The following is a 27500-nucleotide window of genomic DNA, read 5'->3' as shown; positions in this document are numbered from 1 at the left end:
ATATATATATATATACTGTATATATATACCGTATATATATATATATATATATATATATATATATATATATATATATATATATGTATATATATATATATATATATATATATATATATATATATATACAGTATATATATATGTATATATATACTGTGTGTATATATATATATATATATATATATATATATATATATATATATATATATATATATATATATATATATATATACCTATGGAGCTTGTGCTTCGTCACGCCAATATAAACCCTTATAATCCTATGCAAATAACTATTTGTTGATAAATGAAGACGTGGTTTAATTGAGTTGACGCATCGACAAAAAAAAAAAAAAGCAACGAACAATTCCATAATCTGAAAATCACTATCGACGTTCTGCTAAGTTGCCGATGATTAAATCAGTCAAAAACAGTTAATGACGTTAAGATTGAATAAGAGATATCATCAGATTTAGTAGCCGAACTGAAAAGAACGAGTTTGTAGACCCCTATTATTACATCCACTTTAGCCTTTGGCGTCATTCTTATCTCTAATAGGAGGGAACTGTTTCAGTTTTCTTGATTAACCTTTCCTAGCTGCCCATATAAACCTCAGTCTTCAATGGATGCGTCCACATTTGTCTGTTATGATTAAAGACATGTCTTTTTTTTCAAAATTGCCAAATAAGGGAATTATTCACTTTTCTGATACATCTGCACTAAATGTGGTACTATGTTAATCAAGTGCTTACCCCTTGTATCTGCCATTTACGCAATAAAAATGATTTAAAACGAAAGTCCTAAACTTTCATTCATGCGTCGAATAAGGTCTATGCTCAGACTGAAATACCAAAGGTAAAACATGGTCAACTGTGGCGATATATAAAGACGAATAATGATTGCTGTGAAACGAATTAATAACAAGAAAACACTAGATCATAATTGTTCCTTACCAGATTAATTTCGGCTGGAGTTTAAAGAAGCTTAAAACTAGCAATAACATTCTAAAGATACATGCTGAAAACGGAAGGGTCTCTTTATCAGGGGTCACCTACTCTCGGTTTTATCTGCTAATATTATGAAAAATATAAGATTATATCCTTTACTGAGTCCAAATATGCTATGCTCATTATTTTTATGTTCTTAACAACGATGCCATTTCTTTATAGAAACACAGAGTTGTTAGTATACGATCGTAGATGGGCTCTTTCAAGCCTCTTCATGCATTCAACTCACCGATGTGTCAATTTGTATTTTTGTTATTCTCCCTTTTTCCCTAAAGCAATTCTTTGTTGAAATTCATTAAGGTGATATATAAAGCTCTTGTTAATTCTGAATAGAAATTTTTGTCGATAAGCTAAGGATAGAATTTAATAGGAATGTCTTTAGATTCAAATCATGCTCCCTATTATCTCATCTAGTAACACTAAGACAATGTAAAAAGATATAATTTTACATTTCCTTGAATATGATATTTATGGATATAAATCTAAAATGGTGAATAATGAATAGAGCAGATATAAGCTTGTTCTACCAACATAAAAGAAAACTTCCGTTTATGACAAACAAAAAATATGTGAGAATAACAATGATCAAAGATTTCCATTACAGAGATTTAAAAGAGAGAGAGAGAGAGAGAGAGAGAGAGAGAGAGAGAGAGAGAGAGAGAGAGAGAGAGAGAGAGAGAGAGAGTATCGCAATTATACTAATCATATTGATAATGATATTGATTATGAGGATATTAGGATACGAAGAGTGGTGGAGAAGTTACCAACACCCTCCAGAATCTACATTATTTTGTGTCCTTCAACATTAACAATACTTGAATGGTGTGCAAATTGTTTTAACTAAATACCTTTGTATAAATTCATTACCAATTTTTAAGGCAATGCATGAAATGTTAAGGAACAAAAAGTAGGTTTAATTTTATTCCGCCGAAAACCTAAATTTACTAAGACTTTATGTTTTTAATCAATTAACATCACCCACGAAAGACTGTCCCTTTAATACAGTACGTCGCTTGGCATTAAGTAAACAAAACCCTTGTCCACCTGACCTCACTATTTCAAAATTGTTATACACTTCAATCTTGTATCCTGACCAGTACGTACTCTTTTCTCTTTTTACAAGACCTATACCACCACCCTGTTATGATAACGTACGTTAGGTGGACTGAATTACGAGATCCACTCAAGAACTGCTACACCCTTTCACACCTTACCATATTTCTGGTCTATAAAATGTAAGGGACCATAGTGGTATAAGGCCGACTTCATCTAAAGAATCAACCACCACCATCACCTTCATGGAACTCTTTCCGGATTATATATACTGTACTCGTCCCGTGAGCACGACTGCTGGATCATCTGGCCCTCTCCCCAATCGTCTTTTTTTCAGTCCGTGCCTCCGTTCCTTTCCACCTCATCCCTTAGCATTGCAGCCCCACCAACACCCCACAGGAATGGTTACTCCGGATCACTGAAATTCGTAGCAATCCTGATAAGAAAAGGAGGAAAAAAAGCTATTAAGGCAAATCTCACAGGAATAAAGACTACTTCGTCTAACACTCCATAAACCCCCTAGACACCCCTTTCCCCCTAAGTCTCTTATCTAAGATTCAATTAAGATGATGTCAGATGGAAAGGAAAGGGGAAAAAGAAAGACCAGAGAGAGAGAGAGAGAGAGAGAGAGAGAGAGAGAGAGAGAGAGAGAGAGAGAGAGAGAGAGAGAGAGAGAGAGAGAGAATCTGAAAAGGAATAATGAAGACTGCAAAACAGAACTAAAAAATGCTTTAATTAAATGGTATGCATATACCTTAATTACTAAAGTACATGTAAAACAATTGATACAGTTAGCAATCAGAACACGTTCTAATTTTTCTTATTAGCATACCAATTTCCCTAGATTATATATATATATATATATATATATATATATATATATATATATATATATATCACACACACACACATATATATATATATATATATATATATATATATATATACATATATATACAGTATATATATATACATATATATATACAGTATATATATATATACATATATATATATATATATATATATATATATATATATATATATATATATACATATATATATATGGGCAGGACATAAAAGGAGAATGACAGAAAATAGATGGACGTTAAGAATAACAGATTGGGTTCCTAGAAACTGTAAAAGAAGCATGGTAAGGAAGAGGAGACGATGGATTGATGAACTAAGAAAATATGCACCCGTAGACTGGCACAAAAAGACCATAAACAGACGCAAGTTGATGGACATGGTCTGAGGCCTATGTTCTGCAGTGGACTAGTAACGGCTGATGATGATGATGATGCGTCTGTGAGTACGTATGCGTTTGCGTGTGTGTGTGGGACGTGAATAAGGCATGGCTGGATAACGCGAAAGGGTGGTTGACTTGAACATCTAAATGCGAAAGTAGGTAACAGAAAGAAATGGAATTTTTGACAGATTTTGCGTTCCGGGAATTGATGAGAATAAGTGCAAAGTTAGATAAAAGTGTCTTTTAAAATGTCTAAATGCGTGAAATAAAGGGCTATTAAAGATGTGGATCACTAAGTATATTAGCTGAAATAAAAATGACACGGAAAAGAGTTTCCAAGATTATGTTTCAATACAGAGTAGTGGGAAGATGAAGTTAATGGAAATAATGGCTGCAGGTATATAAAAACATTTTATTGAAACTTTGAGGGAGAGCTGATAGGTTGCAATTGAGAGGCGAGATTAATGTAACTAACTTTATTTCAACAGATAGCGAGTTTATATACAACATGTTCAGGACAAGGTCAGAAAAATTCAGACAAAATAATTCATGAACAGACAGGCTTAAATAGGTTATGTTAACAGTGAGGTGAAGAGCGAGATATACAATAAAAAAAATACCGTCACAGTGTACAAACGTGTGTGAAACACGTGGTTTAGAAAGCAATTGGTAAGTTAGACACAGATTGGAGAGGAAAGTTTGAATTTTTTATTGTAATGTAATTATGAAGAGAGTACATGGGAAAATAAATTGCATATTCTATATAAATAAATAATTGGTGGATTGTGGACTAAACGTATGTATACAGGTGAATTGAACAGATGGTAAGTTTTCGAAATTGCTTCTAATGGTTCATGTTATTATAGCAAGGAGTAAAGGGGGGATGAGAAATAGTTAGTGGTGGGATGAAGAGTTAGTGAAGGATTAGTGAATATACAGAGTAAGTAATGTAAGGAACAGATGCATAATAACAGAGAGGGGTGGAGCTAGTTAGGGATAAAGTGTGAGATAAACTATGATAAGTAGTAAAACCAAAGGAGAGAAGGGAAGTAAAATCTTTAAAAAAAGAAGAGCTGTTTTACAGGGGATTAAATATGATGATAAATAGATTCTTTCGGAAGTAAACGAAGTCAAGGGCAATAGAGTAAGTATTTGAAGATTTTTTATCAAATGTGGGAGATGGAAAATAGGTGAAGCTGAAAGTTATAATACTAGGAAGGGATAGGTTATGATGCAAGAAATGTTATTAAGCGTTGAAGATGGACAGACACCCGGAGTTGATGCGACTACAATAGATATGCTGATCAGGTTTTGTGATGCCGAGGAATGGTTGAGAACTATAATTTTTCGATTGTATAAGGTAAAGGTGTTAGAATGAATAAGATAATAGGATAATGACATTAGTTTATATAACAAAGAAGGTTAGGACAAAACTTTGCTGCTATTGAGGCTTCTGTGTAGAAGTAAGAAGCGAACAGTGCTGCGGAAGTTTTACTGCAAAAGGAGCTCATCCATGATGCATAAGTTAGATTGTGAATATGACAGAGGCTTTCTTTTTCTCTGGAGCCACTCCTTGTTGGGGGTAACGGGTTTAAACTTATATATATATATATATATATATATATATATATATATATATATATATATATATATATATATGATAAATTTTTGCACATTTAGACGTGTTTTTTTCATATTCAAATAAGCCATATATATTTTTGGTACATTAATGTCTGGATTCTCTTAACGACCTCGGGATCAGAGCCCCAGGCGAAATCACACAAAGACAAGAGCTTGTGACCCCCCGGGAATCGATCCCTGTTCCGGCAAGCTTGTGGCCAAGTGGTTTAGTCACTGTCTGTACAAGTTTGCCGGACCAGGGATCGATTCCCGGCTGGTCACAAGCTCTTGTCTTTGTGTGATTTCGTGACCGGCCGGGAATCGATCCCTGTTCCGGCAAACTTGTGGCCAAGTGGTTCAGTCACTGTCTGTACAAGTTTGCCGGATCAGGGATCGATTCCCGGCTGGTCACAAGCTCATGTCTTTGTGTGATTTCGCCTGGGGCTTCGATCCTGAGGTCGTTAAGAGAATCCAGACATTAATGTACCAAAAATATATATGGCTTATTTGAATATATACATATATATATATATATATATATATATATATATATATATATATATATATATATATATATATATATAGCTGTATACGGTATATACTCGAGTGTGATTGTATCATTATAATATAATGGTTTGAATGTTTATTGAAAGAGGTCTGTTTTGCAGCACGGAAATATTTTGAAGGTTTTTTGTGTTGCATTATCGGATATTTTTTTGTTTCTCACCCTATTACTTGCATGGCCTCTTCCAATTGTTACAGAAAGTAACACCCGCCAGACAGAGGGCTCCCTTTGATGTGTAAGAGAAGGTGCTTCGTGGCATTTGGTGAATTATGAGTAAATGCACCTCATGCTAATTGAAGAGTAGAGGAACGACGAACCGTCACTCTCTTCATTATACAGTGCGATCGGGCAAAGAATAAGTAAGAAATAAACTGTGAAAATCCCTCTCAGTTAGTTTACGATTGCTACCAGTATAGCATACAACGCGCACCATCACATGTGGAGAATCCTGTTAGGTGGTACTGCCCTATCCCCTATCCCATATCCACTATTCCCTTTTCCCTATCCCCTGTCCCCAATCCCCTATCTCCTATCCCCTATTCCCTTCCCAATCACCATCTCCACATCACGCCAACGTCAGTATAATAAATCTCAGCAGGCGAGTCGTTTTTGGCGTCATTTGTGCTGGCTCAAGTCTCAACCATTGATTTTGCGTCTCCATTTCTCCAACGCTTTTGCTGCCATTTGTCTCTCTGCTAAATGCTTCTGCTGCAACAGCCTCGCGTTGCCGATCCTTTTAACCTGCGCCTGTGGTTGGATGTCCCTCTTGCTTTCAACGTGTTTCCATTTCACTTTGTTTTCCGTCTCACTAGTTTTTTTAGTGTCGTCCTCAACTCTTGGGTTGACTATATTTTTCAAAATATTTTGAAATTAACAATAAATAGAACTTTGATGATGATGCGTAGAAGAGATTAAATTGTGTATCCTGTGAACATTTCAGCGATTGCTATTGTATATAGATTGGTGAAAGAAATTTTTGTTCAATGGAGCCTTTCCCCCACCTCCCGTCAGGGTGAATCAGTTAGGTTACAGTTAAAATCATTTCAAGTTATTTTCCCTACTAATAGGTAGACTAATATTCTAGATTTTTGTTTTAGCAATTGTATAAACTCTGGAATTCAACGGGACTCGTTTTGTTCATATTTTATGAAATTATTTCCGCATAATCTATATTTTTCCTCATTATTTTATTCTGATTTTCTGTTAATGATATAATTACTTTTGCAGGAGATAATGGGATGATATACTGGTTGCAGTAATTTTATATTGGATTAAAAGTATTTTTTTACTATTCAGCTTTGATAGCATTGCAAAACATGACACTTTGTAACTTAGAAATTTCGAGTGTATGCATACCTGTTTTGTTTCTCTGAAATAACAATTTCCTTCCTCAAATTCTATAATGTTGCTTTTTTCTCAATTTTACGTAACTTCAAAGCAAATCTCATTCACATTAGTGATAAAGCAGTACCTTCTTCTCTTTCTTCTTCTTCTTCTTCTTCTTCGCTAATCTCATTCACATTAGTGATAAAGTAGTAACTTCTTCTCCTTCTTCTTCTTTTTCTCTTTCTTCTTCGTCTTCTTCTTCTTCTTCTTCTTCTTCTTATTATTATTATTATTATTATCATTATTATTATTATTATTATTAAGTCGATATCCGGTTAACCAAACTTTTATAGCACAATTATTTTAAATTCAAAAATTATTGTCCTTTCAATAATTATGTAAATTAAACATGGTTTTTAAGAGTATATGATAACTGTGTTCATTATACAAACCAAGAAATACTAAAATAAATTAATTTATTTGTTTTGAATTTGAGCAATTATTTATATCCATGAAGTAAAATTATTCCTCTTTCGAAATATTTTTGGAGTATTTATTAATTCTGTTGTCTTGAATCCTTTCGTAACGTAATTTGGCTTCCATAATAGTTCTTATTCAAAAGTCTATGATCTTTATGGCAAAGAAAATGACATATATTCACTTATATAGTTTTACAAGCTTTGGTTTAAGTAGGAAGCGGAAGACATCGCATTCAGAAAGGAAGAAGACTCTTCCTCTGTTTTTGAGAAAGTTGTAGTGTTGTCTTTTAAAGGCTTAAATGCCGGTCATGAATGGCAGAGGCAAGGGACAGTCATATTGCCTTAGCAATCAGGACAAGGCCCTAGAGACTGACCATATACATATGATCAGCGCCCAAACTCCCTCCCCACTCAAGGTAACACCAGGGAGGGCCAGGCAATTGCTGCTGATGACTCAGAAGATAGACCTATAGCTCACAAGGATAGGGCATTTCTACCAGAAGAATTAAATAGTTTGCGAGGGACTCGAACCCCAGTCTGGCGATCACCAGGCAAGGACGTTACCAAAAGGCCACCACAACTCTACTTTTCTTCTGATTAAAATTTCTTCCTTTTATCTAATAAGTTTTCTCTTAATAAAACATATCTCTGCGTTTCTTATACAAGAAGGTTCCAGTCATGATCCAACAAAGTATCGGAGTAATTTTCATTTCAATGAGTCCTTTCTTATCCTTCTCATGCAGTCACGTTGTTTATTCTGAATTTTATTAAGAATAATAGCGTTTTCATGTCATGACGAGTAGAAGCCATTTATTCCTTCAAGAATAAGTGAACACCTGATTTGGCTCTTATTCTCAGATTTATTCGTGAGATACAATTCGCATTCAATTTTACACCTAACGATGAGTGAAGCACTCAGTCCGAAAGCTACCTGTCATAGGGAAATGGAAAGTCATGTCTCATTTGTCTCAGCTAAACATCTATGGGTAATCTTTTTTTAGGTGATGTTATACTGGTAATATATTTCCAAAGTCCATTTAAGTAACGGATTTGTCATATTGAACTATATGTATTCTAACATATATTTCATTCAATGTGTTTTTGCTCTTTTGTAATTTATTCCTATCTTAATAAAGATATTCCTCCCAGCCGTTATCTTGATAAAGATATTCTTTCCGGATGTCATATATGAAAAACAAGTTCATTTATGCTAAACAGTATCGTTAATGACCTTAATCAATGACAAAATATATTTATAATTTTCCGAGTGTTTCTAGACAAATCTTTATGATTACTAAGTATAGGTAGGTATTAAGTTGGCCTTGACACCAGCCGCCCGTTGAGATACTACCGCTAGAGCGTTATTGAGTCCTTCTATTGGCCAGACAGTACTACATTGAAACCATCTCTATGGTTACGGCTCATTTTCTTTTTGCCCACATATACACCGAAGAGCCGGGCCAAGTCTTTATATATTCTCCTCTGTCCTCATACACCTGACAACATTGAGATTACCAACAATTCTTCTTCACTCAAGGGGTTAACTACTGCAATGAAATTTTTCAGTGACTACTTTCCTCTTGTTAAGGGTAGAAGAGACTTTAGTTATGGTAAGCAGCTGCTCTAGGAGAAGGGGACTCCAGAATAAAACCAGTTCTCTCTGGTCTTGGACAGTGTCATATGTACCATGGTCTTTCACCGTCTGGGGGTAGTGTTCTCTTGCTTGAGGGTACACTCGGGATCACTGTTCTATATTATTTTTTTTTCCTCTTGTTTTTTAAAGTTTCTATAATTCATATATGAAAGATTTATTTTTATGTTGTTATTGTTCTTAAAATATTTCATTTCGATTACCAATTACTTCTTATTTCCTTTCCTAACTGAGTTATTTTCCTTTTTGGAGCCCTCGGGTTTATAGCATCTTGCTTTCCAACTAGGGTTGTAGCTTAGCAAGTAATAAAAATGCTAATAATAATAATAATAATAATAATAATAAAAATAATAATAATGATATTGGGAAACTCCGGTTTCTCTAAATGGAAACCCTTGACTGATAAAGTATTGTAATATTCATTCCAATGAGTCCTTTCTTATCCTTCTCATGCAGTCGTGGCAGCAAAAACTATTTCCTTTTTATCGAAGATCTCCATCAGCCATATATTACTATTACCAGTTATCAGAACTCTTAGTGCGGCCAATAATGTTACCTGGTTATTGGTTCAATGGTTATTGTTGTTACAAAAAGCTCAGAATACGTCATGAAACTTTCAGTGTCCAAATAAGACTTACTGATCTGGATTTGGATAAAACAAGTAATTGAAATCAAGAAGTGATGAAAACATGAATGAAATAGTCTTGTTTGGTCACAATGTTAAAAAATAAAAAGGGAGCTTCATCTTCCTTGAAGTTGCTGCTTCAGTTGGATCAGTTATATCAATTTTCAAAAATACTAAACATTATTCCATCGAGAAATTCATGATTATGCATTACTTCCGAGACTTTTTTGTTTATTTTTTTTTTTTTTGCATAAGATTAACTTTAATGCTAACACTACTTTCGTCAGTAAGGAGAAAAAAAAATTGTATTGTTGAGAAATATAATTAATAAGAACTTGGGTCATTGGGCTCATCATACTGTAGCTGAGCAGGTTTCCGCCTTACACAGCTCATGGACCTGAGGTTAATTTATGGAATTACCCTTTGCTCATTAGTTCCCATATTCTTATATAATAATTGGAATGGGTCGAAAGTCTATAGTTCAATTGTATTTTTTCAAGAGTTTCTTGGATAGGAAAAATGTTTCTTATCCCGTAGCAATCATTTCTTTTGGTCAACGGAAATATCACTTTTAGTCAATAACCGAAAATGAACATTAATACTGCGTGCGTTTTCTTACTATGAAATTAAACTGTCTAAATTTATGCGGACCTGCTTGAAAAAAATTAATTAATCTGTGTTAGAAATTCAACCTAGTTCACATTCTAAGGAAAACTAATTAAATTTGTCACAATAACCTTCCTTGGTTTGAAGATGAATGCAAAAGTCCATACCGTGATAAAGGATGACGATGTTACTGTTCCCTGATGAGCATTGATAAACTTTTACAAATAATGATAAATTATGAATGGAAGTAAAAGAAGCCTCTCAACTGTCACTTAGAAGACCCTCTTAAAAATAATTGTCTTTTGAATATGATACAGAATTACTTTATGATTTATTTTCCATTTTCCTGTAAAAAGGAATTAATAGTGCACTTCATCGCTGAGTCGAATTTGACACTTACAGCGCTGACAGAAATCTGGTTTAGGTTTACATCGAATTAATACGTGTTATCCTTTGAGCTGTATATGTGTCTATTTTTGGTAAGCTGCAACATTATCACACCGTCCAATGCCAGACGTATTGTTTTCCTACACTGCAAAACAGTGCACCGCGGCTGTAAAAATTCTTAATTTTATAAACCATTGCTTATTTATGGTTACAGCTATTAATACATTCATTTAGAATACCTTACGTATCTATGTTAGCCTTTTTTTTTTTATATAAGAGCAGGGTATCTTTTGGCTTGTTCCTAATGTAGATAATTCTAAGAAAGTAATCTTCAGTTGCGTCAACAGCTTCAACTTTCTGCTTTTAAAGTCTTAAAATTGACAACCATGGTATTTTTCCGCATTCAAGTGGATTATTTAAGAGGTTTATTTAGTTATACAAGAAATTCTAGAAGTTATATAATTGGCATATATTATTCCTTTAATTTTGGTGGATCACAGATGAAAATCTGATACAAACAGAAGTGGAGATTTGCTCTTAGTAATATCAATTCTGTTGTAACAATTATAGTTCTTGAGCGACTTTTAACTGACGGCATGTTACTGAATATTTCTTTTTACCTGCTACAACTAAACCTCTGAGAGAGAGAGAGAGAGAGAGAGAGAGAGAGAGAGAGAGAGAGAGAGAGAGGAGCTGTTCTCTGTTTACCTGCTCTATAGGGATGTTTTCTTAAACATCGAAACAACTTAATCAACCGTGGGCGGGATCATCAGAATTCCAGCACGTATATGCACGTCGTTGGCCATGCGGTGGGGTTTAAGAATGCGACCGCCTGCTGATGGAGAAGACAGGCAAGAGGGAGAGAGAGAGTGAGAGAGAGGGGTCCGGCATGAGATGTGGGGTTGGTAAGGTTGGTGGGGTGGGAATGATAGAGAAGGAAGGAGGCGATTCAGCAAAGGAAAAGGAATTTAGGAGAATAGCTATTGGGAGCAGGAAGGACAAAGGGGATAGAAGACACAGAAAAGACTTTTGGAATTTCAACATGGTGTTAATGGGGTTATGAATAAAAAAGGCTGAGTCGTTTAGGAAATAAAATCTTACTTTATTTGCTAATTTCAAACTGAGAGAGAGAGAGAGAGAGAGAGAGAGAGAGAGAGAGAGAGAGAGAGAGAGAGAGAGATTATGAATTGTTGAGGAAAGAGCACATCGATTTTGATGTTAATATAGAATCTATGAGCAAGTCACTAAAAATGGGATAGTAATAAATGAATACTAAGATAAGAGGCTGTTTAAATAGCAAGAGAGGAAAAGTATGATCAGTATTTGAAGAGAAGGAAGTAAAAAGAACGCGTAACCTAAAACAACCCCCCCCCCAAAAAAAAGGACAAAATGAGGTGAAGAATTTGTAAGAAGTTTCATAAGGGAATTGCAAAGGATTCACAAGTTAGGTCCATGTAAGGATGCCTTTTATAAAGATGAACAAATAAAGGCAAATGAAAAAAAAAATGGCGCATTTAGGAATTTTAAACTAGATCTTGTTGAATGAAAACGGTTAAAGCTAAATAGGGGGTTAGTAAAATATCTCGCTAACACTTGTATATATATATATATATATATATATATATATATATATATATATACATATATATATATATATATATATATATATATATATATATACATATATATATATATATATATATATATATATATATACATATATATATATATATATATATATATATATATATATATATATATATATATATATATATATATATATATATATATAAGAAATTAAAAGATAAGGCTCAAATCGATATTGTGCTGATATGTAAACAACGATTACAGAAAGAAATAACTTTATATTAGATCGGATAAGCAGCCGGTTCTTCTAGGGAAGATGAAGCTGGATATACGATGGAAGATGAAAAGTTACTGTTGCCTTAGTTTGTTCCCGCTGGAGGTGTTTTTCATGGTACTTATGGTTTTCGATCGCATAATAACACAAGGCTAAATACTATGATTTGGAGGAAGATTCAAGGACGAGATTGTACCCACTGTGCTACTTTTGATAGGGGGTAGCTTGAGAGAAAAAAATATAACATGAATCACTACAATATTCTAACTGCTGAATCGTGGATGACACCCGTGATCAGCAAAATTTCCACTACAATAGCATATCCGAACACCTTCACAGAAGGCTTATCAAAATATTAATAATGTGCAAATTCCCCCAATTATTCGACTTTCGATGTAAGAATGCCAGAAACCCCAAAATAAATCAGTGAGTACCCTAATTATTCTGAGTTATTTTTACCAACCTTGAGGGAAGAAGCCATGTGTTTTACGCTTATCAAGGACCTTCATTGAATCATTCCGAATATGCTTTCCACGCTATCTGTAGCCTACGTCTTTTTAAAAGATTTTGTCTCCTTCTATGCTGTATAATATCACTTTTAGATAAGAAATCATCTCTATTAACCTTTTTACCGCTTCCATATACTGTATCCCCTAATTTCTTACTACTGTATATATAAATTCTTCTAGAATACAACACATACACCACACAAAACGGTCATTTCAATAGCTTCAGTATCTTTAGCTCTTTCGCATATTTGTCTTCCATAGAGAAACACGAACTCATTTCTTCATTCATCCCCATCTTGTCTTTAACAAGCCAGTTCAAGTTTCTTCTCAATCATTGGCACTTATCCTACTACCTTTCTTTCTACATGTATTCTGTTTCTAATTTCCATCGTCATCCTACTAGCATCCTTGTTATTTAGCTAAGTAAATCAATTGTACTTCTCCGCAATTTACAGTATATAAACATTCATTGCTCTAATGTCCTAACATCCATTTATACTGATTAATTTACTCTTTTCCCGATTTACTCTAAACTTTCGCTTTTTGCAAAAACTTTCAGATTTTTTAACTAGTTTCTACACTTCCTTTTCACTATCCCTGATCATCTGAAACATTGACTTGTACACACTACATTAAAGATATTTCACAACTATTCAAAGATACACAATTTCCTATTTCTGACCGTTTGTAATACCCCACTCTTGAATATGTTGAACAGCCAGGGAAGCCTAAGATACCCTTGTTTATGACCCATTTACCCAACAAAACAATTACACGCCTTCTACATATTTTAACACTTGCCTTGGTACTATCGTGGAAACTTTGTACCTATGACACTCAATATCATCACCCTCCACAATACCTCTCTCTTAATTTTATCAAAGGTTTTTCAAGTACATATAGACTAGATGTGCTATTTCCTATTTTTTCGAGCTTCTCGTGTAACTCTTTCATCATAAATATTTGATTCATACACTACGATGTCTAAAAGAAAACTTTTTCCATATCAGTCCATCTGTTATCTATCTTATTTTCTACAGCAAAATCGTACCATACTACTTCCCTTATGTTATAAGTAAATTATGCTTCTATAAATCTTAAAACCCTTCTCATCTCTTTTACAAGAAATTACCAAACAATTGTCTCTCACACTCATTCCTTTAGAGCTTATGCATCACACAGACATACCTTATAAGCATAGCAATCCGACAGTCACTCTACTGCCACCAAACGCCAGCATCTCACTTGAGATCTTATTAACTGCAGATATCCTCTTCGTCTGCTTTTAAAAATCCTGAAAGCTCACACGCTTAATCATTCTTAACCTTATACCAGCCAGCCCTTTTGAGTGTTGCATTCCCATATTTCTGTAATTGCCCCACTTTATACATTCAACATAATTTATAAAATTTCACTCCATTGACCAAGGAATGCATTTACATTAGACTGCACTATCCTTCAACGTATGTATATTTTCTGAGTCATTTTTTCATTAACTTTTCAGTCTGCATTTACTTCCATGTACAATTTATTCTTTTTCCTAGGAATTCTTGTACAACTACTCCCCACTGTCTTTATTACTAGCCACTTGTTACTCCTTCACTTTATTCTTGACTATTCTATCCATCCTCCTAGTTACTTGCAAGTGCTCTTTTTTTTTATTCAAGTGTACTTCACACTGTCTCATTTATTTCCTTCACCGTACCTTTTACATGCTCATCCTACCATTTACTATTCATATTCAGTATTCCTGCCATCTTACGCACACAAATACCCTCTGCTTTCCGCATAGCCTTTTCATAGACTCCTCGACTACATTTTCTCCTCTGTGTATTAGCTCTAATACTTAGGCCATAATACTGTATAGTTGTTGCTTTTTTTTTCCTTATATGCCCTTCTCAATTGCTTTCTATCAACCTTACTTACCTTAATAAAATCTACTACTATAAGATTCGGGGCCTCTGTAACACGGTTTTTTCGCAATAAATTTTTATCTATGAATTTCATAAATATAACGCTTCTTCAGAATGCACATTATATCTACACATAAATTTTGACTATATTCTGCATTACGTAGGTTGAATAAATTTGGTACTTATAATGTAAAAGTGACGTTTTTTGAAGACGGGCCAGCTTACTCAGAGAAAAGGTTTCGAACGCACTCGTTACTTAACTTATGACGGCATTTCTTTCCTCTTTCTCGATCGATGATTGGCTATACGTAACGAAGGCTATACCTCTGCCAACAATGACACAAAAGTTGAAATAAAAGCAAAGCAGCACACCTTTATGAACTCTGAAACCTCTCCACTGATAATTGTCATAATGAACAAACCAACAAGATATGTTAATAAATACAAAAACTCTTCGATTATTAGTCTAACTCCCAAATAAGTTTCCTAAGAAATTACAGTCTACTTTATAGGTCACAATCAGATTGACAAGGTGTAGGGAATAGTTGGTAATTTTCAAAAACGTAGTAGACATGCTTGATTTGATAACTGCTATATCCCATGTCAAGCGATTTTTATTTATTGTCTATATGCCTACCTATTTACTGTAAAAAGAAAAATAGACGGTACCGTATTTTGTCCTTCAACCTTCACCAATAATTATCGTCAGAATGATGACTTCATGAGGCTCCACCCACTTTGGCCTGGTTATAATTCAGGATAACACTGAAGGCCATCATGGGCATTGTTGGATCAGAAAATTTAAATTCTGGCTATAAAAACTCATTTATCGAGTAGTTGTAAGAAGTGCTAAATGATCCTCAAGGATCTCAGCAGTTGGCCTAAACGTTTAATTCATGTATACTACTGTTGCTGCACTCCTGCTACAGTAGTATTACTATGCTAGCACAGATACCCCACCCACATTTACGTATCGTTCCGCCATTCATAAAGTCTTTGTAATGTTTTTTCACTGTGCAATAAGCCATGGCCTCCTCAGAAATTAAGTTTAACATTAGATGATAGGTTATTTCGTTAAGCTGACAAATTATGGCAACTGGGTATGTTAGTGCCGATGTTGCAGCTAAAGATAAAGTATGGTATCATTCCTTCATTGCATTATCATCTTTACTACTATTTGTTTTGCTACATGTAGTAATTATTTTAAAGGATAAATGAATTATGTTCACTTTACTTCTATAAATTCCCATTGGATGTACAAATAAAACTCCTAAAACTATTCCTAATTTATTTACAAAATGCAGTCATGCCCAAAACATAGCCAACACGGTCGTACGGCCTAAGAAGAAGAAAAAAAATTATATTGGATGATCTGTTGGTCTGATGGAGAGTTTAGCACAAAATTCTTATTTTAACAAAAATAGTTATATAAAGACTGTTTACACACAATCTCTCTCTCTCTCTCTCTCTCTCTCTCTCTCTCTCTCTCTCTCTCTCTCTCTTGGCGGCACAATGAATAGTTAATGGAAATGTTCAAAAGCCTGAATGACATTACAAGTATTACAATCATGTTACGCTAAATACAAATCAGACCATAAATATTGGATTTAAACTAGAAACAGAATAATTACCTATTCAGGTTATAGTAAATATGGCCACGGGCTTTCTCTTAACTGTATAAAGTTGCAAGTCGTAAGACAAATGCAGTTTTGCAACCACGGGGGCAATTCCAAATCCTGTTAGCCATTCTTGACTGTTATGGGTTTCAGAGCAGATGGAACAAGGTGAATGGGTGTCTGGTGGATGGGCGGGGCAAAATTTTGTCAAAAGATGTTTACATTGCTTACGTAATGAATGTTTTCAACTCTTGGCTCGTTATCACTGGCCATGGCGTCGGCTAGATCATTTTTACTCTACGAAAATTAAAACTATCGGGTTTAGGTTATTGATAATGCTGACAAAATTTGTGTGTGATTGTAAAATATAAATATGTTAACTTTCAGCTACATCCGATGCTTTGATAAGGAGCAAAGTCCAAAAAACCGTGTTACAGAGGCCCTGAATCTCATAGTAGTACACATTTACTTATTAATGACAAGGTGTGCCCCTAGTTACCCCTTACTTTACTAATATGTCTATCAACTTTCTCTTACATCTGCTGATATAATCTACCAAACTCTTTTCCTTACCAGTTTCTCTTTATTAAGTATACTTGTAAAGATTGTCTTTTATAAACCATGTATTTCCAACAATAATTCATCTTTACAAACACATCCTCACAAGAAACTCTCAAATTTTATCTACTTTGGGAACTCCATAACCATCATTATCTCCACATATTACTCTGTACCTTTGTCTCTTACAAATTCCTTGGTACAGCTACAATTTCATGTTCTCCAAACCACAATAGGCACAGATTCAGGCTTACCAAATGAATTTCTTTCTGTCGTGTTATCTGCCATTCCTGCACCATATATACCCAGTTTCGAAATTGTAACATCTGATGTAGTCTTTTATGCTTTTACAAATCTGAAACTAACAAGTTTATACACTTTCGCCCATCCTTATACTTCCTGTCACTAAAAGCACTACAACTATTAATTAAACAAATTTCAAAGGTTCTATATCCTTGCCTTTAACTTCTGTTTTACTATATGCCAGAATTTCATTTTTTTCCGTTAAAAAGGACATCTCATAAATTTTTTCTCACCTACATTTGGATATATAATCTGAACATTGGATATTATCTCCCTCTTTTCAGTAAAAAAAAAAAAAAAAAAAAAAAAAAAAAAAAAAAAAAAAAATGATCACTCAATAGTTTGGTTACTACCGTAATCAATCTAACCAAAATATATGCAGACAAATAACCCTCAGATTTTCCTACGTATAATATGGTGACCCTTTTCACTTTCTCGCTCTCCATCTCTTTTCTCTAAATGAGTTGGTAAACGAAAACAAAACTTGAATGTTTAAGAAATGATAGACCAATCATCCACAACACACATCACAAATCCCAAAGTCAGAACTCTTTTTCTTTCTTTCTACTGTTACAATAACAATTTTGAATATTAGACCTTTTCATGACTTTCATATTTCAATGTTGGGCATAGATGCTTGTGTAATTTTTTGTGGCACTCTCCAAGAGGGAATTTGGATATGTCAGGGATCGCATGCTTTGGTGAAAGCTTAATCGCCTTGTATGGCACCCTTCTGTCCTGGGATGCAATATATCTGCACCCCAAAACCATTAGCAGTTCCTATAGCATCAGGGTCCTGGTTGTACAGCTCATTACAGCACTATCAGTCATCAGAAATAGCCTGACCTGTCATATGTGTATGTTATTTTCATTCAGTGGTTATGGCCGCATTCGTCATTTAAGAGAAAATCCCCTGAAAAACGATTACAACTCTGCATGCGGCGATCCTCTGTCTTGATACACTTTGAAATTGAATTTTAAGCCATTGGCATTTCCACGGTAATTTAAGTGTCCTACTTTGACTATCTCTGTGGTAGTGATCAATTTTATATTGTCTCTCTCTCTCTCTCTCTCTCTCTCTCTCTCTCTCTCTCTCTCTCTCTCTCTCTCTCTCTCACACACACACACACATACTTATACATTTATATACAATTATATACAAACATATATATATATATATATATATATATATATATATATATATATATATATTATAGATATATACTGTAAATATATGTATGTATCTATATATATGTATATACATATATATATATATATATATATATATATATATATATATATATACATATATATATATATATATATATATATATATATATACAGTATATTTATTGTTTCTTTGTATAAGGGTAAACGTTATTTAGTTTATCTGTGTTCTTGCTACAATTATTTTGAATAAGTGAAGAAAAATACAGAAGGATTAGCAAAGAGTGGGCAACGTGTGTTTAAACAAGACAGAAGAAGCATAGATTAAGTGTTTAATGGCCACTCGGTTTTGAGATATATTTGAAAATAAATGGACCTAGAAAGTTTTATTATGGAAATTATAAAAAATCAACATGGAGGGTGTTGAGGATATGTAGTGCAATTAATGATTTGATGGTGTATGCACATGGGAATGAGACCAGCTTCCTGTTAAAGTAGGCCTGTGGCCGGATTGCCATTTGTCCATGACTGTAATATGTTTCTGAATTAAGTGATTTATGAAGTCCCTGAGGAGAGATTTGACGAAGGAACAAAGATGTCAAAAATGAAAAAGGCCCAAAATTGAGTTTTGAATGGTTGGTTTTAGCCTTTATTATAGTTCTGATTTAGCATAATGACGATAATGTTCAATGCTGGTAATGAAAATTAAATGGTACTCAGCACAACACAGCTGAGAGTACTTATTTATAAATTTATGATAGTAACGCTAAATAGAAAGTAGGGAGATAACGCTGTGAGTTTTGATATGGATAGGTGATCTTTCGCTGAAGGAGAGAAGAGGCAAGTCATAGCGTAGGTGAAGTAAATAAGTCATCATATCAAATGCAAATTTTTTTTTAATAGAATTAGAATGCTTTCGGTAACCTAAGTGAGAATGTATGAAAGGATTGTAAAGGCGATTCTTCATATATACTATGTAGTGCTGATATGAAATGCGACAGAAATAATTTTCTTTCTAAGCTCTCGAATTTATCTATTATGACAGCATATGTCGTGTAAGAAAAGCAAAAATTATAATGATTAGAAAGCTGCATTGAAATAGTAAATACGATGACATGGGCAGGTGTGGAAAAAATAAAATATTATTGGATGGGAAAAAGCAGCTTAAATCAGAAGTAAAAAAAGACGACTAGAGAGACCTAAGAAGTATTGAGTATTCTGAATAAGGAAAAAATGTGTTCGAAATGTAAGTTTTTCACATTATGGAGAGCAAGAAGGCATGCAAAATATAATCGAGTGGAACAGTGTGCGTTATAAGGAGCAAAATGTTTCTGATGAGCTTTTTGCCCAATTGTGGAAATATATTTTCGTTGTGGAAGTTTTTGGCTCAAGGATTCATCCATAACTTAGCAGTTAACTATTTAGCAATCAAGTAACCCACACAGGATACATTTCTTTCATTAGCTTTTCAAGCCTAATGAATGCAGCTCATACGAAGTACAGTTAGCCACAGAAATTCCTGGCACATCACGCTCATAGGAAGTGAAGCATGTCACATTCTTACTACATGGTAAGTTCATGTGCATATCCCTACCCACCACCCCTGCCACTTCTTGATTTAGTATCTGCTTGGTTACTCGAAATACTGTAAGGGTGTGGCAGGGTGCACGTCCTCAGATCAAGGTGTGCCAGGAACTCCTGTGCCTAACTACATCACGCCATATTTTTACAAGTCCGTGCTAAGTAAAATAGACCGCACAAGTGTTCACATATGCATGGGGAACAAAACTGAAGTGAGTCAGAGCTTGTTCAACCATTCTAGTACCAACATCTGCCATCCTATGCTGCTAGCAATTATAGAAAGTCTATGAAACCATGACATAAAAGCTAAATGATTTAATTTCCTAGTGATATGATTGAAATTAGTGTGGTGTTAGAGCAAATAGGTGAAATTGTTTCGTGCTCATGGTCAATATCCAGCACTGGATTTTTTCCCGGACTATGGGAAACTACTCGAGTCTCTGATGAGCTGAGCTGCCCGGATTACAAGTAGGCTAACCATACTAGGTCAAGAAGGCCTGAGCTACCCGGAAAACTGGGATACATGTGACCTTCATTATGGTCTACATAGTGTACATTTATGATAAATTATTGATGGTCATAGTCGGAATATTTTGGAATTGCTGTTACATGAGTATAGTCTAGCAATATATAGTGCTTTGTAGTTAATTTTTTTTATTATAAAAATGTCATTAATTTACTAAAACCTAAGTAAATATAGGACTTCATTATGGGCCTTATAGTACATATTTATATTAAATTAGTGATTGATATAATGAAACTATTTTGAAATTGTTATTTTATTAGGCTAGCCTGGTGATATTTGGGTCTTTTTAGTGTATTCAGAACTTTGAAAATTTGGTATATTTGCCAAATATAAGAAAAAATATGCACTTTGCATACAGGGTTTCAATGGGGCCACATGGAGCACATTTATATTTAACTAATGATTGTTATAGTGGAAATATTTTGAAATTGTTGTTATGTTAGGCTAAACTAGAGATATATTGTGCTTTGTAATATATTCTTTATTATCAAAGGGCCATCTATTCACCAAAAAAGAGGAAAATGTGCACTTTGTATATCACTTACTCCACTGCTGGTGGACCCTTGTGATCCTTCAATGCCTCCACCAGAAGCATCCACTGCTTAGGATCCAGAGCCAAGGTACACCACTCTGCTGGATACTCCACTCCGAGTTGCTCCAAGTTTGTCGTAATGTTATCAGACTATCTCGTGCATGGTCTGCCGATAGGTCTTCTTCCCACTGGTCTGCCAGTTTCCATGCCAGTTTCCATTGTCCCCCCCTTCTCGTGACATGATCTGCCCACCTAATCCTTTGTGATCTTATATGATTTGTTATAAGTGGCAGCCTTGATATTTCTCTTGGTTCCATATTGTGATTTCTCCTTCATTCGTCACTCTGTTCATCTTAGGCTAGTCCTTATATCCACCTCAATATGCTGTTTTGATAAAAACAGCAAATTTTTTTCCAGTTTCTTCATTAGCCTCTAGGTTTAACATCCTTATGTGGCTATAAGTCTTATGATGTTCTTCTAGGCCGGAATATTTTTGTGGTTCTGGATACTTGTTTGACTTGAGAGTTCATTGATTGCCGAAATGCATTATGAAGGTACAGCAATTCTGATTTCTATTTCTTACTTTACATCCTTTTTTTGTGGTTATTGTTGAAACAGTTTGCATATAGGGCATTATTTTTATTGTGCATGGTGCACATTTACAACGAATTACTTCTGCTTATAATCAAATTAATCTGTTTTGTTAGGCTAGTCATATGATATATATTGCTTTATTGTGTATTTTTCATTATGACAGTTTTTTTTTCTCAGTAAGTATTTACTCGTTCAAGGATGGCAAGCCTAAGTGGGTGGCTGCTAATGATGGCTATGAGAGTGGGATCGAGGCAGATGATGACAGTAGATGATGATGATGCTCTTGACCTTAATTTCCCTTTGGATATAAAGGACTAGCGGATACCACAACTTGCACCTCGTGAGTTAAAAGGAATTATTTCTATAGTTTACTGAGTGTATTTTGAATTATTGAATCTAATACAGTATAGGTGTTTACAGAACTGTCCACATAATATTTATCTTGATATATATTACTTACCTTATCCTCTTTCTACAGCTTTTGTGACTCGTTTGAGGCCAGAGAATTTCACGAAGCTGAATGCCCATTCCGAGGATGAAGGAGACGACCTGACACCCCCATTGAAGAGGATCAAAAGCACTACTACCTTGTAAAATACTTCCAGATTTTGCTTACATTGTCTATTGAGGAGGACATTGTAAGCCCATGTAAACATCTATGCTAGGCAGTAGGATGTTGGCTCTGTTTCCCACTGAAGTTCCTGAAGTGATGATTTTTATTACCATCATCATTTACCTGGGCATTGTACATATGATTATCACCGAGGATATTAATCACAGTGGAATAGGATGCAGCAGGTGTTTGACGTAATGGGGTCCAAAATGCTTTAGCTGAGGAGGTCTTTCATGCATTTCAATAACAATGAGGATATACGGAACTCCAATGATTGTTTCTTAAAGATTTCGTCACTTCGCAATACTGTGACTAAAGAGTTACTAAAGCTGGCTGAGACACCAGCACAGTCGGTGTATGAGGTCATGGTGGCCTACAAGAAGACCAGGGCTGGATTCAAAGCCAATCTGACAAGTGGTGATGCAAGATGTTCTGCAGGGGAAGCATTGATGGCTTCATTCATGACATCCTCCTTTACTAGGGAGAGACTATATTTTTCAGTCATCCAAAAAGTCTCATATAGGAGAAGTTTGCCCTGCAGGGCTGCAGTAATACTGTTATCACCTTTGTTGAGTCCCTGAAGAAACCACACTATTCTACTATCTATGCAGGCAACTGGTTTACCAGTATTGACCTCGTAGATCACCTCAATAACCAGTTTGAAAGCAAATATGTGAGCACTGCGATGTCCAACATTATTAGTTATTCTATGCTTACATCTATCAAAGAAATAGGAAATAAAACTGTTTCTAAGGGAAAACATGAGGCTTACTGTTATGAAAGGATCCTTGGCATGCAGTGGAATGATTACAACATTATTATTGTTCTTTTGACGGGCACTGGGTGGCACCAATGAAGTCAGTGCTTTGTTATGATAAGTAGCAGAAGTAAAAGCTGGGGTTCCTTTTTCCAATGTACTCAAGATGTGCAGTTGAAGAAAAATTGACATTAAGAGTAATATGCTGACCAACCTCTAAAAGACTCCTATGCACGCAAAAAGATTTGGGTACCTCCTGTATTTATACTTTTGTAATGACTGGTTTCTGTACAAGAGTGACTGCAAGACATTGAAGGAGAAGCCTAGGCCTCTCAAGGCTTTCTGGTATGCTATTTCACGTGGTGCAAGAAGTCAGAAGACCATGGCATCAAAAGTAGCGCTTCTCTTTTTGCAGTGGGAGCCAAAGCCAGTGCCAAAGAAGGAATAGAATGACAATATGCCAAATGAGACCTAGCGATATAAGACCGAGGAGTGGTGTATGCAGTTGGTTTTTGTCCCTAACATTCAGACTTGCATGCTATGTACCAGGAAGAAAGATAGCCTATTCATCGTATGTGATTGATATGCTCCGTCTGCCAAGTTGCCTCGGCTTAATGTACGCAAGAAACTGCTTCACCCTTTTTATTCCTTTCTACTGTAGATAGTAGGGCCAGTTCTTCCATTAGTCCCCCACCCTACTAACCCAATAGCGCCAGTAGTACTCCTAATGCCAAGTACCTGATCTTTTCTCTTTGGCCAGTTAGCCTATATATCAAGTCCTTATTCTTTTTCTATAATGTCATCTTTTTTTTTTTTTTTTTTTTTTTTTTTTTTTTTTTTTTTTTACTTTACTTGTATATTATGATCTCATGTAGCCGATGTGCTTATGGTGCTTTAGTTCAGTTATGTTGATACTGTTTTTTTTTTTTTTTTTTTTTTTTGTTCGTTCGTATTTTTATTTCCTTTGTGTTTGTTGTGCTGTAGTACAGCCATTTTCATGTTGTTTTTGTTTTGTACTTGCATAATTTGATCTCATGACTGCATTTGTGGTACTTTGGTACAGTTATTGTGATACTGGATTTTAACTGTCCTTGTATATTTTGATCTTCTGTATATGTTTGTGGTGCTTTAGTATAATCCTTTTGATGACGTCTTTTCATAGCTGTCCTTTAGTACAATAATTCTTATGTGTTTTTGCTCTAATTGTATGTTTTGATCTTCGGCTTGTGTTTGTAGTTCTTCGGTAAAGTAATTTTCATATTCTGTTTATGTGATTTGTAATGGTGAGGTACGTTATCAAGTTAGTAACTACTAATTAGTAGTTTTTCTGTTTTGGTTGTTTTTTCTAAGTGTTACCTTATGAAAGTAAGGTATAAATGTAATGTAACTCTATAATTTTTACATTTTTGGCTATATTGTAGCAATAAGATAGATTTTTTAAAGTAAAATTTCCTCTAAGGATTAGAAATTTATTTGCGAACAGTTTTTTGATCAAATAAAAAAAGTGGTGAGTGGAGCTTAGCAATTGGTTTTAATAAGAGCACTATAGCCTGCACGGATTAGCGTGATTTCCGTTAGCCGGGCGAATAGCTTGCATGGGCTTTATTTTTGGTGCAACTTTGCAACGATGAAATGCATGTTTTCCAAATGTTGACCCAAGAAAACATGTCTTAAATAACACAAAAATAACCTTATGGGGGGGGGGGGTTATATCTCCATTATTTCTATAATTGCTTGTTAAAAGGTTAAGTGTGATATGTTTCAGTGACCATAAAATTTTCCTCGTTAATGGACTGCTTATGACAAACTTGATATGATTGAAATTCGAGACGAAAATAAAAATTCTGTTTGCCTCAAGAAGCCACAGTAAGTGAAACAGTTAAAGTTTTACGAATACATCCATCAGTTATTGGACAATTGACTTGAAACAAATTGATGATTTTATGTAGGACAAAAAAAGATAAAAATATTGTGTATCGATATAGGATTAGGAACAGGACCAGTAAACGGTATTGCATGTATTTGCAGTTAATACAGTATTGTTTAGTGATAAAAAGAAGTCCCTTAAGATTTTAGATGTGCTTGCAAAATTAAAAGTTTAGTGCGTGTTGATAGAGACAAAGTTAAAAGGAACTTTTGAGGTCAGGAGAGGGATTCTTTTATGGACGAATGGACGTGGTTGCGATTGCGTGGAAAAAAAAGAAAAATAAGCCGATCAGGGAGTAAATAAGACGACACAATTTAAATTGCGCTCTAACTACAACCTACGATGTGCAGCTTTTGTAAAGATAGGAGAAAGGAATCGATACCTTCGAGGCGTCTGAGTTATTGAGATAAGTAAATAAAGAAAGCTGAAAGGATGAATAACATATGATGGAATATGGAAAAATGATAAGAATATTGTTACAAGATACAAGTGAAAAAGTGGAGCCGTGTTGTATAGTGTATATATGATGAAATGACAGGGCGAAAAGAAGGTAGGTCGGTAAAAAGTGTATATATTTTCTATTAGAATCTTAGGTTAAATCTTATTTCAAGAAACATGGATAATGAAACTGTTTGGACGGGTTGACATTGTATTGCAATTGACGATGTTATACAGATTTAAAGGGAAAGAAAAATATAATGTTCGTTCTCTCTCTCTCTCTCTCTCTCTCTCTCTCTCTCTCTCTCTCTCTCTCTCTCTCTCTCTCTCAGGCTACTACTTTTATAATTACTTACACGTAAAATTAATCTTTGTCATAATAATTTAGAGAAAAAGTAAAGCTAGAATTGAAGATGTTATTGGATAGATGACCCAAGAGCAACGAAGTTTTAGGTTGAGCTGTAATCGCTGTGTGGCAAAAGCACAATACTGAAGGTCATTAATGTCAGAAATCGCTGACGCATGGCATCACCAATGAAGGTCGCACCGAAAGAAATTGTGCAGGGTATGTTCTGATTGTTGTTTCTATGCTTGCTACATCGTACCCTCACTGCAATAGATGATTATATAGTCCAGAAAAAATCTTGTCTTAGGATGCAAAAACAAAAGAAAATTCATCACTACAATGACCTATGTTGATTTGCATTAAGACCAATTAATGTCTAAATAAGTAGATTGACTTTAGAAAAGAAAGGTAAAAAACAGAATAATATTTAGCCTTTGTAAATTTGATTTATAAAAAGGCTAAACATGCCATGGTTGATTTTGAGATTATCATGGGGAAAGCAATGATCCAATCGTATATCAAGAAGACTGCATTGCGCACAGAAGACTTTTGTTTTTCTCTTTTTTATTCAGTTCACCAATTTGTACTTTGTGTTTTTCGTTCAGGCTTGGTAGATTACCTCGAGGTTCTCGTTTACTCAAGCTCTTGTTATAACAGGTTTCTATGGGTATGGGATATTGTTCATTTGAATCATATTCATCAATATTTTGGACTCATGGTCATTTCACCCCAAACCCGTTCTTTCTCTAAGAGAGAGAGAGAGAGAGAGAGAGAGAGAGAGAGAGAGAGAGAGAGAGAGAGAGAGAGAGAGAGAGAGAGACTTAAGAAAACTGAAAATTAAAATAAACTTTTACCATCATCACCTTGAGATAAATTTATAACATCAACGTTCATCCCCAGTAAATCTCTCTAAAATGTAACACAAGATTATTATGCTAACTCTATACAGCGTCGTCTGATATGGAAAGATAACACAGATTTTAGGTTACACCGCTTGGTTCGCCATCTGTTAGCAAACGACGGAATTATCACCTCATCTCTTCCGCTATTGAGTTTCCTTCTTATGGTTTATTCGTCCTTTGGCACTTCTTTATCAACTGAAACGAGAGAGAGAGAGAGAGAGAGAGAGAGAGAGAGATTGAAACCATCAAACCCTTTAAAACCATCTAGCCGGATATATATTTTTGTACTTATCTTTGATAACTCGCTTAGAACCTTAGATCATGGAATGATTTAGCTTTGAGTTCATGTTTCCTTTCCCGTTTTGAGCCTAACGTTTAAATGCGCCCCTCTCCATTTAAGCTCGCTATATTATAGTCGTACGATTAGGACATCAAGTCACGGCCTAGAACAAAATCTATATGAAACTTTCAAGATACGGCGAAGTTTATTTATACGTTTAACTAGATCACATTTAAAACGGCTGACTATATACAAACCCACAAACACGCACGCATGAAAATACATACATGTGTATATATATATATATATATATATATATATATATATATATATATATATATATATATAAATATATATATATATATATATATATATATATATATATATATATTTATATATATATATATATATATATATATATATATATACATATATATATATATTTATATATATATTTATATATATACATATTTATATATATATATATATATATATACATACATATATATATATATATA

This window comes from Palaemon carinicauda, chromosome 45 (assembly GCF_036898095.1).
Source record: "Palaemon carinicauda isolate YSFRI2023 chromosome 45, ASM3689809v2, whole genome shotgun sequence".
Lineage (NCBI taxonomy): Eukaryota > Metazoa > Arthropoda > Malacostraca > Decapoda > Palaemonidae > Palaemon > Palaemon carinicauda.
Note: the sequence above shows the minus strand (reverse complement) of the source record.